Raw genomic sequence first — 19,681 nt, forward strand, 5'->3', positions numbered from 1 at the left:
TACAGGGTGAGACCCACCTTGGAAAACATGAGTGACTTTGAGGTTTTTGATAAGTATCGGCTCGATCGCGAACAGCTCATTGGCCTTTACGAGCTTCTTAAACCTCATTTGGAGCCACGTATACAAATAAGGACTGCTGTTCCCGCCATGAGTAAGATGCTAATCTGTCTATACGTCCTGGCCTCCGGGAGTTTTCAATCCGGAGAACTGTACATGCATGGCCTGGCTCAAGGTACATTCTCTGGGGTGTTTGATAACTTTCTGGACGCCATGGTACGTATCAGTAAGCAATACATAGGATTCCCACAGAATGATGGTGATTGGAGGCGCCTGAAGCGGGAATTCTTTGATATTGCTCAATTGCCCAATGTCTTGGGAGCCATAGATTGTACCCACATTGCGCTGCGTGCTCCAATTGATGACTTGCCCTTCAGAAATCGCAAACATTTTCATAGCCTCAACGTGCAGTATGTTTGTGACGCACGGATGAGGATTATGCATGTGTATGCGAATTTTGGAGGGGCTTGTCATGATGCCCGCATCCTCTCTCTGTCGTCCCTGTGGAGCCAGTTTGAGGAAAGACAAATGCCCCCTGGTTATCTCGTTGGTGAGTATTTGTGCTCAACATGGTTAATAATGTTGACAATTGGCCCTGTATTTTTTAACTGTTAGCGTCATGTTCAGCTATAGGATTAAATTTAACCATTTGTTATTTACCGACGCTAATGTCTATTTTTATTTAAATGCAGATATGTAGCATGTCTTACCTTAAGTGTTCAGATAGAGAATGCAATGTAATCATGTATTTAGCATTTTACACAAGGTTTGTTTTCAGAACAATACGCATATGTAGCATGTCTTAGCTGAAATGGGAAGCTATTATCTCATGCAATTTAACCCTGTCATTGTCTCTTTCTGCTAATGTCTATTTTTATTTAAATGCAGATATGTAGCATGTCTTACCTTAAGTGTTCAGATAGAGAATGCAATGTAACCATGTATTTAGCATTTTACACAAGGTTTGTTTTCAGAACAATACGCATATGTAGCATGTCTTAGCTGAAATGGGAAGCTATTATCTCATGCAATTTAACCCTGTCATTGTCTCTTTCTGCTAATGTCTATTTTTATTTAAATGCAGATATGTAGCATGTCTTACCTTAAGTGTTCAGATAGAGAATGCAATGTAACCATGTATTTAGCATTTTACACAAGGTTTGTTTTCAGAACAATACGCATATGTAGCATGTCTTAGCTGAAATGGGAAGCTATTATCTCATGCAATTTAACCCTGTCATTGTCTCTTTCTGCTAATGTCTATTTTTATTTAAATGCAGATATGTAGCATGTCTTACCTTAAGTGTTCAGATAGAGAATGCAATGTAACCATGTATTTAGCATTTTACACAAGGTTTGTTTTCAGAACAATACGCATATGTAGCATGTCTTAGCTGAAATGGGAAGCTATTATCTCATGCAATTTAACCCTGTCATTGTCTATTTCTGCTAATGTCTATTTTTATTTAAATGCAGATATGTAGCATGTCTTACCTTAAGTGTTCAGATAGAGAATGCAATGTAACCATGTATTTAGCATTTTACACAAGGTTTGTTTTCAGAACAATACGCATATGTAGCATGTCTTAGCTGAAATGGGAAGATACAGAATAATATAGAAATTTTTTTATTGGTATGTTTCTGACAAGTTTTAATATGGATTATGGTTTTTAAATAAAAAAAAATTATACAACAATATACTAGTTTAAGTATTCTGTTTGAATTATGTTCTGTTCAAAATTTATAGGTGATTCTGGGTATATGAGCCGGCCTTGGCTCATTACCCCCTTGCGTAGCCCGACTGATGTGTCTGAGGAGCGCTACAATAGGGCTCATAAGAGAACCAGGGCGGTGGTTGAAAGGATGTTCGGGCTCCTGAAGATGAGATTCAGGTGCCTGGACCGTTCTGGAGGAGCACTCCAGTACAACCCAAAGAAGGTGGCGAAGATCGTTGTAGCCTGTAGCGTCCTGCATAATATTGCACAGCGGGCTGGGATGCTGCAGGCCGTCCCGGTGGACAGAGACCTCCTCAGAGATGAGGAGGATGATCCTGTTCTAGAGGGGGAATTCCAGGACGAGGGACTTGATGTCAGAGCAGACGTCATCAACCGCCACTTTAGACGGTAAAGAATAGAAGTTAGACTGTGTAGTATTTTCAATAGATCTGAACTCTAGGGAAATGACAAGTAGAGAATTGTGCAAACATGTTAGTATTGATCAAATGTTAGAATAATTTTTAATTTTCATAATATAGGTGATGCTCTGGGCATTGGGTCCTATAGCGAGTCTTTGCCACCTGGTTTTTAAAGAGGACATCAGATGGTAAGTAGAAATTTTTGGACTGTTGCTGGCATGATTTGTACACAAAAACATCATATGGCATACATTTTAAGAAATAGATTTTTGTTTACACATTACTTAAAATGTACATAATCAGAAAGGGATACTCTAGAATGACTATGGTTCAATGTCACACAGAGGTTTTTTATGCTCAATATGACTCATCTTCACACTTGCTAGAAAATAACACAGGTTCATACACAGGCTTAGTAAGCTAGTGACAGATATTTATTATGAAATGGGGGGTGGGAGAGGGGTACAGAACTGATTCACACACTTGTATGATTTTTTTTTTATTAAATTTATTACATTAGGGAGATGACTTAATCTAAAGACTGAAAGGGAACAATTTGAAGCCTGACAGTCAAGATTGCCCAGACTGACAGTGGGGAAAAAGCCAAGATTGAAATTGAAGTATACCAATGGGATCATGTCTGGCATTATCTTTCAATTCTGCTGACCTTGAAAACCATACAAAGACATGTTCACATGGTAAGTGCAAACTATTTGATAGAATAAGGCTGTGGAGACATCCTATTGGAGACACTTAGATGATTTTCTATTTTGTAGATGGTATTTCCCAGTCCTCTATTTAATGAACTGATGAATAAGACACCTATTGAAGATCAACTGTTTACCCCTGAATTGACTTTCAAAGACCATGCATTATCCAGGTTGGTGCATGCTAGTTAAGAATCACATGAAGAATGTTGATTATTGTTAGCTTACATACATTAGTCATACTTATTTCATCATTAGATATTTAGGGATCACAATCAGAAAAAGGAATACATATTATAGTTGATATAGAGGTATTTGAATGGACATGAAATATTAGATTTATGTTCAGCATACATATATTGTTGAAATGTGATATACATTATTATGTATAATTTGAATTTTGGATATTTAAATTGAATTTTTAATCAACAATATAATGGTGTATGTATTTCATTAATTTTAAATCAATTTAATGATTATCTTTAAAAAATGTTGATCAAAGTTAGAGCATAGACACCATATGATTTTAAATGTATTTTATGAATATTTGACAACGTGTGTATTAACTTTGTTACATTTTTATTATTTTTCTTTTCAGATTGGCATCTGATGACTTCCAGGAATATTTAATTTTTTTTGATTAATTATATTTTGACATGTTAATACTAAACATTTTATTATTAAATACATTATTTTGAACAGATTCTACTAAATATCAATATAATCTGTAAATAAATCAAACTTGGACTCCCATGACTGGTAGTTGGCTATTTGACAAGCACATGCATAAGATAAAATAATGCTTTAATATTAGAAAATAAAATGCTTCCGAGAATATAAATATATATTTTATAACATTAATTGGGGAGTCAGATTCTTCAATGCTTTTATATTGAAAATGTATATATTACAATTATTTAGGATATGTAGTAAAATAATTTTTTTTTTAACATATAATAAGGTGAAGTGGTTCAATTACATGAAAGTGACAGTGTTGTTGAATGTAAAAATAATTGTATAAGATCATGTATCTTCCTTAGGTATCTAAAAAAATTAATAGAAATTATTTAAATTATTACATTTATGAATGGTAGGTCATTTAACTTGATAATTTTTAAAAATTAGTTATTGGATGCCAGGTTAATCTATGTAATTTTCTAGTGGAGTCATTTAACTATACTTAGTAATATTATGTATTTATTACAATCTTACCTCTTGGGTTCGACATCAAATATCTATATAGAATGTAAATTCCCCTTTTGTTTATTTTGTCAATGTTAAATAAAAATACCAAATGTTTGGGTCCTTAAAGGGACAATCACAAAGTATATTTTGTATATATTTTAAAAAATATCATACAAGAATTTAAACATATTTAGAAAGTACTATAGAATTACATTCAGTCTTTAAATATACTTGTTTTATAAAAAAAAAATGCACATATCTTAGTCAATGATATAAGGCATCTATATGCAAACAACAATCAGCATCAAAATAGCCTATGTAGAGATATATTTAATCCAAGAATATATATAATTACAATATAATGATTGAATAACAAAACATATTAAGTTGTTCAAATATAAGAATATTATACAAAATGCATACATAACATATAGCTTAATGTCCCTCTACACTGAAGGCTAAAAAAGACATCATTTAATAAATATATTTCAGTCAGTGTGTAAAACAATCTAGAATTTAATCTTAATTTGCTTTACTCATATGTTAGACTCATTTAGCAAAAGGAAGGTGCCTAGGTTTATGATATTTTAAGCATTATTGTGAAATGTTTATTTAAAGGGACCTGAACTCAAAATATACTTAAAGGTAGACAGTTAAAAAATTAATGATTTATTCATTCTGAATGAGTATTCTATTGGAATCAACTTTAAAACTTGTCTCATATTATGAATGCTCATTGTGATGTTGCTATCATTACTTTAAAAATAAGGCAGTAAATAGCTAATTTATTTGCTTCAGTACTCTGGACAGAACTTGATTGTTTTGAATAATTGATGCAACAATCGTCAAGGACAACCCATGTTTTTATAAAACAATTGTCCGTAATATAAAATATCATTATTGATTTGCAAAGAAACATAACAAGATAACTGTTAAAATTTGATAATCTGATTAAAGAATAAAGTTGATTAATATTTCATGCTCAATCACCAATGCTAAATTTGTTTGGACAGTGTCCCTTTAAGAGATTTAAAGAGTGTATTTACTTATCTTGATATCTTCACATACTTTGCTTGAAAAGCATATCGAGATCGGCTCAGTAGATGAAGATTGGTGGATGCACAGAGATGCCTTATGTGATTGGCTCAACCATGTGCATTTAAATTTCTTATGTTGAGGATATCTAAATACTAATGGAAAATGATTCACATTTTAAAGTCTAAACAATCTTCTATCTCTACAGATCATTTGATACAATTGTTTGTAATGTCTCTTTAAAACTAAAGACGCCATTGCACAATAACATATATGAGCACTTCAGACAAATACAAGCTCGAGGTTTATTTGCGAATAACAAAGCTGTAGTTTAATATTTATAAACAGATTATCCAAGTTACTGACATTCTAACCTGAATTTTAACATTAATAAATATTGCGTGGGAAACGCATCTTGAAACACCAGATTAGCATCTTTAAACATTAGAGTCTAATGTCACGCAATAGCACACAATCAATGTGCATTATAAAGACATTTAATAGAGCAATGTCAATACTTCACAATAAATGTATTTAAAGAACAATAAAGACATACAATATGAAATGTGTATTTGTATTAAAGAAACAGACCGTTATTAAACCGAGAAATGTCGACAACATTAATAATGTGACAGTATTAGATTTTAAAGAGTATTTAATCATTAATATTTAACGTATCACGGATATTAAATCTGCGTCACACATATCCGCATGACAGGCCCATGAGTTACAAATAAGTATACATGAAAAAAGAAGTTACAGCACCACCATGAGGTATGTGTAAGGAAGTTACTAAGATATGAAACATTAAGGAACGGCCAATCAGAGTTCATCACACAAACACAACTTGAGTCAGGATGGTCTCACACACATTCTAACAATATTTCAAACTTTTATCCAATCAGATGTACAGATAAATTGTCCCATGGTGCATCTCATGTTTACTTCATCATATAAAAGTCCATTACACGTTGCCATCTTTGTCAGTTCTCTAATGCCTGCTGGTGTATTTGTTTTTATATATTAAATATATATTATATATACGCAACTCGGCAGGCATGTCAGTTCCCAGGTTCACCAAGGAGGAGAGCGCTGCACTGGTCCACGCCGTCAAGGACTTTTATCCCCAGCTGTTTGGGAACAAGAGGAGGTTGACAGATGCGCACGTTAAGAAGGCCCTCTGGGAGTCTATCACCAATGCGGTTAGATTGGTGTGTGACGTCCAGAGGACCCAGGATCAGATCATGAGGAGATTCGGAGATATGAGGTTGCGTTTATCGAAAAAAGTAAACCTCATAAGGGACTGGGTACAAGCCCGTAAAAGAGGTGGCAAAAGAGAGGCCCCGCGGAAACTGTACCTACTCCCTTATGAGGTGACTTTATGCGAGCTCCTCAATCTCCGGGTCCCCAAAAGATTTAGATCCTCGCCATCCTCGGCCTCCTCTTCTTCCCTCCCAGCTGCGGGATCTGAAAGTCCTGACGCGGGGGGACAGGGCAGATGCTTCTCCGTCCGGTGGCCTGGGAGGAGATGATAGAGAATCTGAACCAGGTAATTATCCAACTTCATATAATATTCTTATTTTTTTTATTATCCAAAAATGTGTATATAGTCAGATACTAAACCTATACAGATCTCACAACATACACTACATATGATGTTTAGATATCTGATTTTAGATTATTGACACATGAAATAGGAATGATGTTTCTTGCGCTCTACAGAATATGCGTCACAGAGCGGAAATGTAATTTCTCATCCACGTTAACATGGGTTTGCGGAAAGTGGCATTGCTTTATACATATTGGTGAAATGACGGATGCGTAATTCCGCTTGGAATCATTGCGCAATGATCGCGAAAATGGCATTTCTCATCCACGTTAACATGGGTTTGCGGAAAGTGGCATTGCTTTATACATGTTGTTAAAAATTAAATGGGAATTCTTAGATTAGTGAAGAATACAGTATTCTTATTTTCAATATTATAGCTAATAAAAAACCAATAATACAAAACAATTATAACATATGGCCATCAATTGATGATTATGTAATAACAAGCAGATATTCTTAAAGATACAGTAAACAACACAACTGATTGAAAATAAGAGTCCAGGATATATTTTTAATTAATTTAATTGAGGAAACTATTAACTCATGGGACTACCAAAGGATTAATATTTTTCAATTGATTTGTTATTAATGTAAATTTTTTAAACATGGCATGATTAGTATTAATGATATGCAATCCTCATTTAATATATTACAGATATGGATGTGGCTGCTGGATCCTCAAGCCAGGGCTTGTCACAGTATGGTATGTCTCTTTTTAATTGACATTTGTCTTAGAAACATGGACTGAACATTACATACTAAATACACATTGTTCAATATTTAGATGTAATGTCTATTTAATAGATGAAAATTAAATAATTATTCGGATATCCTTAAATAACATATTACATTTTAATTGCATGCTCAATACCATTCATGACATCAACATATGGAGTAGATAATTCATTAACAACAACATTGTGGAATCAATTTAATTTTACATTAAAGGGATACTGAGCTACAATTATTAATATTGTCATTCAGATACAGTATGCAATATTAATAAACACAAAAATATAATACTATCATCATATGTGACATATTCTATTGCTAAATGTATTGTAAAATAAAGAAAGTACGTTTATGTGCATCTAAATTTTGGTTGACCAACCTGGGTTTTTATTGATGATTGGTGGATACCTTCAACAAACAATATTTATTGAATCCAATATTCCTTATCTGCCTTTAAGATTAATATCGAGCAACATTCTAATTATAATAGGAGTCAATGTTAAATCATTTTTTACAGTTTGAACATAGAAATCAATTATTTAAATTAATCATGTCAGTGTCCCTTTAAGACAAAATAGATTCATTCATCTTTACATTCTTTTTATTAAAAACTATTGATATATAAATCACATTCTCTGTTGGAGTTACTTTATAGATATCTGCATACTCTAACAGCACCATGATTACATATTTGTAATAATCAATTTTGTTTTGTATTGTGATAAATATGTGTTGTGTCCTAAACAAGATTACTGTACATTGCAAAAATGGCTCGATGTGACACATGTGTTTGTTTAGATTTGTCAACAGATGCTACTCAATATGTGGTTTGTGTGTATTCTTGTAACTTCTTAAGGACATATGACGGAATTATTCCGTCATAAAACAATTGAGCAAAGTGAAAGGCGTGTCCTTAAAGGGTTAAGAACATTGATCATTGGGTATATTTAGATATGCAATAGCAGCATCTGAGATGACTTTGATGTCTAATGTAGTCTGACATTAAACATATGTTCAATACAGATATTTTTACAGAATCCCCTTGATTCAATCAAGCATTTTCTGGTGTAATGACTGCTCTATTCTTCACATTTTAAAGTTGATTAATGTTAAAATTCTAGACAGATGTGATTTAGTGATATCCCAAATGTGTTTAATAATATATATCTATATCATTCATAGAGAGAGTTGGTGTGGTGAGCCCACAGGAATCCAGCAGTGACATAGAGACGCCTTTGCGGTCTCCTGGTAAGTCCATTGACTCATTTATATGTAATTGAAGGTGTATTGCTAATCAATATTATGATCATGATTCTGATGAAGCATAACATTATAAAAATTCAAAATATTTATCTTCTGATTATATATTAATTTATTTTTCATATTGAACGATTAATAATTTCTACTTTATTAGTCTACACATTTGTTATTCATAAGATGTATAACATATGTTTGTTTCCATTAGATTTTTTGACAACAGTCATCAAGTGATACACACATGAGAAATCTTAAATGTTCTATGTACTATGCTTTTATGAATTTAACATTAATACAAACAATACATTAAAATTAATATTCATTGACAATAACAAATCTATTGTCATTTGTATGCTCCATCAAAATGATGTAAATCATAACTTTGTGTGTGTATATCTTTAATATACATTTTATAACATATGTTACTATTTTATTGAAATAGTATTGACTATGTGTATGCTCTTTTTAAAAACAAAATAATGTCCCTTTAAGTGATGTTGATCACAATTGTTAATGAATGTATTTCCATTTGTAAAGCGTTTTTGTCCTTTTTACAAGAACAAAGACATATAATTTTATTAATAAACAATCTTATTGTAATGTTGACAGCACCTGTATTTCATTTTCAAATCTATATTAGTGTAAAGGTGTAACCAAATAAATCTCTGTGTGTAATGCAAATAATTTAGATGATGAATATTAGTTAACTAATATGTTAACAAAATACATCTCCTCCCATATATGGCTATAGGTAGGCTGACAATAATTAAACCTGAATAAATGACACGTTTAATCAATACATGTATAACTATTGTTATTCAACAACAATCCAAACATATCTTAAAACATCAATGGCATATGTATTTCTCATGTGTATCTTTTAAATGTTAAAGATATACACCATAGCTATAGTTCAAGGTACAGTCAAGTCCGAAAAGATGAATCAGGATTTGTTGTCATTCCTAGATAGCAATCTACACACATACTAGTTCCTAAAATATAAATACGTTTCTTAGTGATATGCCAAGCTGTCACTGAGTCCTTGTATTGTCAGCGGTTTTTCAGCGATCTCGGATGCGCCATGTTGCTTAAGACGTCACCTGCCAGGCTGTCCAATGATTCCTTGTATTGACTGACGTTCTTACGTGATCAGGAATATGCCTTTTATTGGATTGCGTTTTGACGCGATCAAGGATGCGCCTTTTATTTTGGGCGTTCTTACGTGATCAATAATGTGCCTTTCATTGGATGGCGTTCTTACGTGATCAAGGAAGCGCGATGTTAAGACGGCACATGTAAAGGTAAAAAAACGTCTGATTGGATTACGTAGTCCCGCAATATTTGTGCACGTTAAAAACGTTTCTGACTGCATCCAATTTTAAAAAGCTTGCGAATATGTATTATTTGCATCATGTTACATTGTTGACCCGTAGCTGATAAAGACCACCACATTCTCTTTTGCTGTATGTCTGGTTGAATCAACGAACTAAAGAAAAATGTTTTCATGCATAGGATATTTCTAGGCAAGTGCAAATCTCTACAGTCCATGTTTAATATGTTTGTCAACAATATGTTCCTTTTTCTTAAAAAATTAATGTTGTGTTTAATGTTGAATATATCTAATTAATAAATAAGCGCTATTGTGTTTGAATAAAGTAATCAATATGCATTTATCTTTATCATATGCTAAATATATGATGCCGACTTCTTCTAAATGTAATTTCGTTGTATATTTTATTAAAGGTTCATTAGACACTCACATTATAAATCATAAGCTTGGATTTTGTCTCTAGTTAGATAGTCCATTGTTTAACCAATACGTTTATTTTTTCTTCTGTTCTAAGAAAATGTAAGTAATTTTCTTACTCCTCGCAAAGCCTCTGAGTTTCATGTGAGTACATTCTCCAGCTTTCTCCAGTTTGTGTAAAGGGTCTTTTCATATGTTAATGATGGTGTATTGTGTTGTTTTACGGTTGTAATGGGGGTTTCGTCTATATTTTCAATATAGCTAACCCTATTTTATTTTCAAGTGTTTGAAGCTTTTTAAGATTGATATCAGTATATGTTAATCTTGTTGTTTGTAGTAGTGTCTATTACATACAGTTATGTTAAAAATATAGGATACTGTCCCTTGAATGCAAATGTTGTTTTTTGTATCATGTATGAGATCCACATAGTTTAATCTTCAAATATATTATTGTTAGCATATTTTCCCCCCCCCCCCCTCCTAAAAGGACTTTAAACCATATTCATTGTTAAATAAAAATGTCTTTACAATAAAATATTAACACAATAATGTCTCTTAAAGAAAATAGACTTTATTTAACACGTCAATATAAATGTGATTTCAATTTTTTTTTATTTGACAAAGTACATGTAGATATACCAACAAGTTTAAAATATGTGTTAGCATATGTAATGTTGTTAAAGGGACAGTTTAGAAAATATATAATGTTTGTCATTATTCTAAAAGTCAATTCTGTAATATCAAGGATATCAAATGTTTCTCAACAATTGAACATTTGTCTGGGTTTATTTAAATTTGCTATCTAAACTTATGAGGTTGGTGTGCTCATTTCTTCCATCTTGAAGAGTGCTTGTAATCATTATACAATTTGAGCACTAGAGGGCATTTTGATAGCATTTGTATATGTAAAACCTTGGGCTCATACAGCATATTATTGACCATGTATTGATCATTGATATCTAAAATGTTGTTATGTCAGAACAACAAATAAGTGGTCATTTTTCATAGTCATAGATACAAGGGTAAGCACATAAGTCACACATGTATTTCTCCATGTTTTGTTGTTTCAAACTTTATAATGCGTAATACAGCGTTTTCTTTGTAATCAATAATTTTCTGACTGTCCCTTTAAGCTGTGTTATTGGCATTCAAACAGTAATATGCCATCATGGAAAATTGTTATGGTAATTGAGTTAGCGATTGGGGAAACAGTTTGGACATCACATCACAGAAACCAATCAATATCATGAACAAGGATAGGTATGTGATGATGTGGTTTTCACACACTTATAACCCACACTCTGCAAACAATCTGCCTCCATGGACCCGGCCCCATAGAAGTCGATTATATACAGAGTGTGGTCCACAAGTGTATGAAAACCACATCATCACATACCTATCCATTACACATTAAATTAAAAAAAGCAGTGAAGATGAAAAAAATACTTACTTCCTCTTCCTTCCCCTCTTCCCACGGGGCTGAGGCTCTGGGAGAGGCAACTGCCGACTCCGAAGAGTCCTCCTTGGAGCTGTTGTGGGAGGAGTGGAAGGAAGAGTACTGGGACGACCAAGGTGAGAAGTAGATGGCTGGGGAGGAGAAGATGGATGAGGAGGAGAAGATGGCTGAGGAGGATGAGTAGATGGCTGAGGAGGAGGAGGAGTAGATGGCTGAGGAGGAGGAGTAGATGGCTGAGGAGGATGAGATGGGCCGGCAGGAGGAGATGGCCCAGCAGCAAGAGGCCCAGCAACAAGAGGCACAGCAACAGGAGGTAGACCAGCATGCGCCTCCCGGAAAAAAGTGAACATTTGTTGATGAAGATTAAATATTCTTGTTTGGCCTTCTTCTATTCTATTCAGTATGTTTATGATTTCATTTTGGCCTTGAATAATCTGATTTTGGCCATCAAGTATTCTGTGTCGTCCTTCTATATTTTCTATCCGGGAGGTACGCATCTGGTCTATGTACTCCAGTAGAACCCGCACCTCCGCTATTTCCTCTTGTTGTGCATGTTGAACCCGTGCACGGCGGGGTGCCCGTGCACGGCGGAGTGCGGGTCTTTGAGGGACCTCGGGTTCCGCGGGTTCCTCCTGTGCTTCCGGGGCCTCTTGATCATCTCCCGTGCGCTGTTCGTCACGGGGGGCCTCTTCCCTCCGAAGTGGAAATTCCTCACCACCACTCTCATCCCGGGGAGATGCAGGAGGCTGTGCTGCCTCGTCCCCAGACTCTGTATATAAAAAAAAAAAAGAAAAAAATAATGTATATATTAGCATATTTGCAAATAAAGGTTTAAATGACTTAGCTTACGATACAATTACAAATGCAGAATCATTAATCCACTTTGAAATCTAACAAACAATCAATACGATTTCAGCTTTTTCATAAACCGTGTTTGTGATATCTGGTCAATGTGAATGTTTTTGCGTTTTTTTTCAGTCTGTTTAAATGCACACCTAACCTATAGCCTAGATACTGATGTAACCGCAAAGTAATAGAATGCGTGTAAACAACGTTATAGCATTAATCTGATCCTTAACACATGAAACCCAATGTTTTATCTTTCATGATTTAGAAGCATACATTTTGTATCAACTTTCGAATGTACTTTTCTTATCTAATTCGCTTCATTCTCTGGATATTCTTTGCTGAAAAGCATATCTAAATATGCTTATAAGATGCTGATTGTTAGCTGAATATAGCTGCCTCCTGTGATTGTTTCACCGTGTGCATGGCTATTTCTTCATTAAAATATATCTCAAGAATGAATCAAATGAGGTAATATAAGTACATTTGAATGTTTTGTCAAATTGTATTCGCTACCTCAATCATGAAAGTAAATGTTTGCGTATAGTGTCCCTTGAAATACATTTGTATGTGAAATTATTGTTCAATAAGCTTACCGTCAGATGAGAGTGGCAGGTTCCCGGTATCGATTCCTCCGATACCGACTACTTCCACCTCGGAGATGCTGGGACGCAACATTTCCTCCCATCGGCAGTAGTCCATTTCAATGGCAGGGCCACCACCGGTCCCTGCGGCATGTCGGGCCTCCAGGCTTAACTTTTTTTTCAGTTCAAGTTTACAGTCCCGGTACCGATGTTTGATAGAATCCATATCGCGGTTCCGGCCACCCACTGCATTGACTGCATTCCTAATCTCGTTCCAGAGCCTCCTCCTGTCAGTCAGGGTGGTCTTTTGGTGCTGCAGCATCCTATGCCTGGCCATATAGGCCTCTACGAGGGCCTCCTTCTCCTCCATCGAAAACCTCGCCTCCCTGGTCGCCTTGGCCTTCCCCTGTGATGATGCCCTCTGTTTCCCGGACTGTGAAGCCCTACTCTGACCGCCACTGGGCCCAGCCACTTGGTCATCTTGAACCAAGTGGCTGGGTCCACCCACCGCTTCCACCCCCGCTTCCTGCCCCCCTTCCTGCCCTGTTCCTCTCCCCCTCCCTCTACTCCCCCCTCTACCTGTCCCCTGCCTGGCCTCCATCTCTTCCCTAAACTAAACCCCAAATAATCAAACAAAAAGTGAGTGTGATGAAATTAAAGGGGGTCAAAATAAAGAACTAAAAAGACAAAAAAGGTGCTTAAAGTGTGAGAGGGATGTAAAAAACAAAGAGGGTAAGGAGTCTTTAAATAAACGAAAAGAATAAGACTAAAAGGAGGATATGTAAACTAAATGTAACTAGGGGATGGGTATGGGATGGGTATGGGGTATGGGATAAGAGTAAATGGGATGAAAGGGAATGGGACTACAATGAATGGGGTATGGAGTGTAGTATGAGGGGGTAGGGGGTATGGAGTGTATGTAGTGTTATTGATAAGTGTATGTATGTATTGAATGTGTTTGCGTGTAAATGTGTTAAGTGTACAGAAAAATCACTCGCTCGCTAACTCACACTACTTCTAATTCTCACTAACAAACACTCCCACTAACGCTCACTAACTACCACTAACTGACGCTCACACTAACAACTCTCACTAATAACTCCCACTAACTCACTCACGCTCCCACTAACAGACTCTCTCCCACTCCCACTAACTACCACTAACTCACTCACTCTCTCACGCTAACACTACCAACTGACTCTCTCACGCTAACACTAACTCTCAAAAATTCGCAAACTCTCTATTCTTAAACCTCCAATCTCCAAAGACCCAACAGCAACACAGTCAAAGAAGCCATGCTTGTGTGGTGCTTATATACCCTGTGTAAATATTTAATGATGTACCTATTTGCGTTGTAAATAGTGTTCAGGTGTGCTTTATTAGCAATTAATATTATTGCAATGTGTATTAGTTGTGTGAATTTGCGCATGCTCATTTTGAGTTGGTATTTGTGGAATGTGTAGAATGCGATGATGTCATAGTGGTCGTTTTCTCTAACATTGTCCAATAGTATTCTTTTTAAATGTGAATTTGCGATGGTGTGTTCTTTGTGAAGTGTTGTATATGTATGTTTGTCCTAATATATAGTGATATTGAATACGATCTTTTTTCTAGTGTATGTATATCAATAATCCTTGTTGTTATTTAGCGATTTTCCGCATCTTAAAGTATATGCGTATTCCCCGTATAAAAATTTTATTAAAACATCCCCCGCTTGTGAATGTGTAATGCTTGTGTGATTTGTTGATTGATTGTTGTTGTGACATTTGCGGCGTGTTATTGTTGTGCATGATGTGGTATGCGTCATATGACTGAGCTGTGCGTATTCTCGCGAGATCGAGTGTTAGGTGAAAAAAGCTATTTTTTTGCTTTCCCATTGATCTCTATGGGAGACTGTCTTACGCGGGCAGTATTACGCGTGTGACATACACGCGTTAGGAGCATCGTTAGATGGTCTTATTTTAACTCTAAATACCGGAGTCAAACAATGCCGTGCGTTAGACATAAACACGCGTGGCGTTAACAGCCCTTTTACCGCCGAACTCTAAATCTAGCCGTAAATTAGCTAAATCACAAAAAAACACTAAATTACAGAAAATAAAAAACAAATTACAGATCTTTAAACTAATTACACCTAATCTAATAGCCCTATCAAAATAAAAAAGCCCCCCTAAAATAAAAAACCCTAGCCTAAACTAAACTATCAATAGCCCTTAAAAGGGCCTTTTGCGAGGCATTGCCCAAAGAAATCAGCTCTTTTACCTGTAAAAAAAATACAAACAACCCCCCCAACAGTAAAACCCACCACCCACACAACCAACCCCCCAAATAAAAGCCTAACTAAAAAAATCTAAGCTCCCCATTGCCCTGTAAAGGGCATTTATCTCTATTGCAGGCCCAAAGCGCTATCCTAAAAAATATACCCACCCAATACACCCTTAAAAGATCCTAACACTAACCCCGAAGATTCACTTACCGGGAGAAGTCTTCATCCAAGCGGCAAAATGTCCTCAATGAAGCCAGCAGAAGTGGTCCTCCAGACAGGCAGAAGTGGTCCTCCAGACGGGCAGAAGTCTTCATCCAGACGGCATCTTCTATCTTCATCCTTCCGACGCTGAGCGGCTGCATCTTCAAGACATCCGGCATGGAGCATCCTCTTCAAACGACGTCTTCTTCGGAATGAATATCACTTTGTGACGTCATCCAAGATGGAGTCCCTTAGATTCCGATTGGCTGATAGAATTCTATCAGCCAATTGGAATTAAGGTAGAAAAAATCCTATTGGCTGATGCAATCAGCCAATAGGATTGAGCTGGCATTCTATTGGCTGTTCCAATCAGCCAATAGGATTTTTTCTACCTTAATTCCAATTGGCTGATAGAATTCTATCAGCAAATCAGAATCTAAGGGACGCCATCTTGGATGACGTCACTTAAAGTGATATTCATTCCGAAGAAGATGTCGTTTGAAGAGGATGCTCCGCGCCAGATGTCTTGAAGATGGAGCCGCTCTGCGTCGGAAGGATGAAGACAGAAGATGCCTTCTGGATGAAGACTTCTGCCCGTCTGGAGGAACACTTCTGCCCGTCTGGAGGACCACTTCTGCCGGCTTCGTTGAGGACATCTTGCCGCTTGGATGAAGACTTCTCCCGGTAAGTGAATCTTCGGGGGTTAGTGTTAGGATTTTTTTAAGGGTGTATTGGGTGGGTTTATTTTTTAGGTGAGGGCTTTGGGCCTGCAATAGAGCTAAATGCCCTTTTAAGGGCAATGCCCATCCAAATGCCCTTTTCAATGGGAGCTAAGTTTTTTTTAGTTAGGCTTTTATTTGTGAGGTTGGTTGTGTGGGTGGTGGGTTTTACTGTTGGGGGGGTTGTTTGTATTTTTTTTACAGGTAAAAGAGCAGATTTCTTTGGGGCTATGCCCCGCAAAAGGCCCTTTTAAGGGCTATTGATAGTTTGGTTTAGGTTAGTTTTTTTTTTATTTTGGTAGGGCTATTAGATTGGGTGTAATTAGTTTAAAGATCTGTAATTAGTTTTTTATTTTCTGTAATTTAGTGGTTTGTTTTGTGATTTAGCTAATTTAATTGAATTGAATTAATTGTATTTAATTTAGTTAATTTATTTAATTATAGTGTAGTGTTAGGTGTTATTGTAACTTAGGTTAGGTTTTATTTTACAGGTAAATTTGTATTTATTTTAGCTAGGTAGTTATTAAATAGTTAATAACTTTAATAACTATTCTACCTAGTTAAAATAAATACAAACTTACCTGTAAAATAAAAATAAACCCTAAGCTAGCTACAATGTAACTATTAGTTATATTGTAGCTAGCTTAGGGTTTATTTTATAGGTAAGTATCTAGTTTTAAATAGGAATAATTTAGTTAATGATAGTAATTTTATTTAGATTTATTTAAATTATATTTAAGTTAGGGGGTGTTAGGGTTAGACTTAGATTTAGGGGTTAATACATTTAGTATTGTGGTCTCGACGTTGGGGACGGCAGATTAGGGGTTAATAAGTGTAGGTAGGTTGCAGCAACATTGGGGGCGGCAGATTAGGGGTTAATAAATATAATGTAGGTGGTGGTGATGTTGGGGTCAGCAGATTAGGGGTTAATAAGTATAATGTAGGTTGCGGCGGTGTTCGGAGCGGCAGATTAGGGGTTAATAAGAATAATGTAGGTGACAGTGATGTCGGGGGCAGCAGATTAGGGGTTAATAAGTGTAAGATTAGGGGTCTTTAGACTCGGGGTTCATGTTAGGGTGTTAGGTGTAAACATAAAATGTGTTTCCCCATAGGAATCAATGGGGCTGCTTTTCTGAGTTTTACACTGCTTTTTTGCAGATGTTAGACATTTTCTCAGCCGGCTCTCCCCATTGATGTCTACGGGGAAATCGTGCACGAGCATGTACGACCGGCTCACCGCTCACTTAAGCAGAGCTGGTATTGAAGTGCGGTATGGAGCTCAATTTTGCTCAACGCTCACTTCTTGCCTTTTAACGCCGGGTTTGTAAAAACCCGTAATACCAGCGCTGCAGGTATGTGAGCGGTTATAAAAAACTGCACGGTAGCACCGCATAGCTCATAACGCAGAACTCGTAATCTGGCCGTTAGTGTTTGTTTGTTTTTGTACTTTAGGACTTTGTAATTATGTTTAATTGTAGATTTAAATAATTTTAGTAGGGTTAGGTTTTTTAATATGTAATTTATTTTATTTAATTGGTAGTTTAATGTAATTGTAGTATTATAGTTAGGGTAGTTTAATAGTTTAAAATTAGTTTATTTTAATTCTACAGGTAAGTTTTAATTTATATTAAGATAGGGATGTTGTAATTTTAATTTAAAGTTAGGGGGTTAGTTTTAGGGGTTACTAGCTTAATTTAGTTTTTTGCGATGTGGGGGGCTGACGGTTTAGGGGTTAATAGGTTTAATTAGTGGTGGTGATGTGGGAGGCCAGAGGTTTAGGGGTTAATAAGTTTATTTAGGTTGCGGTGGGGTCGGGGAGCGGCGGGATAGGAGTTAATAACTTTATTTATGTTGCGGTGGGGTCGGGGAGCTGCGGGATAGGGGTTAAACATTTTAGTATAGTGGCGGCGTTTAGTGAAATGGTATAAATAAAGTTGGGAAAAACACAAATAGATGTGAGATTGATGACTGTTAAACAACAGTCCGATGCTCATCGCCCCATACTTGGTGCTCGTGTTTTTGACAGTTTTTTTTTATAAATAAGGAGAGCATATTGAGATCCACGCCCGCGTTGTTTTGCGATGTTAGGCGAGCGTATTGATGCTGGTGAATGCAACATACTTGACAGTTTGATACATATCCCCCATAGTATGAGTCTGCTGGGTATTATTGAAAAAAAAAGTATCAAATATGTGTAGGTTTCTCAATGAAAAATTTGAGCAGCATCTAAAAACTCCAAGACAACTCAGCACTGGGGTGGAGTATGGTTATTAAAGATGAACTTGCTTGTGTGTGTCAGGACAATTGTCAGGGGAAATTCACCTTTTTGACATTGCATATTAAATAACAAGTGTCTTTGCTTTATTATATAGGCTATTGATCATGTGTATTTACTTATATATTCAGGTACACATACACATATATATTATTAATCACTATTAACATGTAGCTATTAACTAGTGGTGGTTCTCATTATATAATTGCTTACGGTAAAGTTTAGTACTTTAACAAAATAATTAATATTTTGTTATTATGATATTCAAAGTCCCCAACATAGCTGCATGATTCCTTTCATTACATTATTGGTATAAATATTCAGAAATAGCCCAATGTTATTCATACATGGTTCCAGTAAGTCTCTTTGTCTATAAACATTAGTGGTGTTCAATCTTGGTTAACGGTCAAATAGAGATATGAACATATTTACAAAATACATATTTGTCTATTATAGCTTAGTGACAAGTTCCATCTTCCGAGAGAAAAATATTCTGACTGCTAAGCCTTAATTAATCTGTAATTAGTGTTAGCCAATCATTTATGTGAACCTTACGTTATCAGTTGGGGTGGAGTTAAAAGTTTTCCATAAAATACACACTCACCCACACAAGGGGGCACAAGGGGAAAAAAGCAGACGACACAAGAGGGGCACACAGGTCATGCACAATGACCACACCCTGTTGAAAGGAGATGGGAGGCTAAGCTGACCAAACAGACAAGTCAGGATGATGAAGAGAGAGGGCCCGGGGGTAACCTAAGAGGGTCTATTTACACTAAACCCAGTGAAGAATCCCAAAATATTGATAAGTAGGAAATAAACACACATTAAACAGTTTTGTTAATATGATTTCTGCTCTTTACATTTATAT

The sequence above is a fragment of the Bombina bombina genome, chromosome 4, assembly GCF_027579735.1.
Source record: "Bombina bombina isolate aBomBom1 chromosome 4, aBomBom1.pri, whole genome shotgun sequence".
In the NCBI taxonomy this organism is placed as follows: domain Eukaryota; kingdom Metazoa; phylum Chordata; class Amphibia; order Anura; family Bombinatoridae; genus Bombina; species Bombina bombina.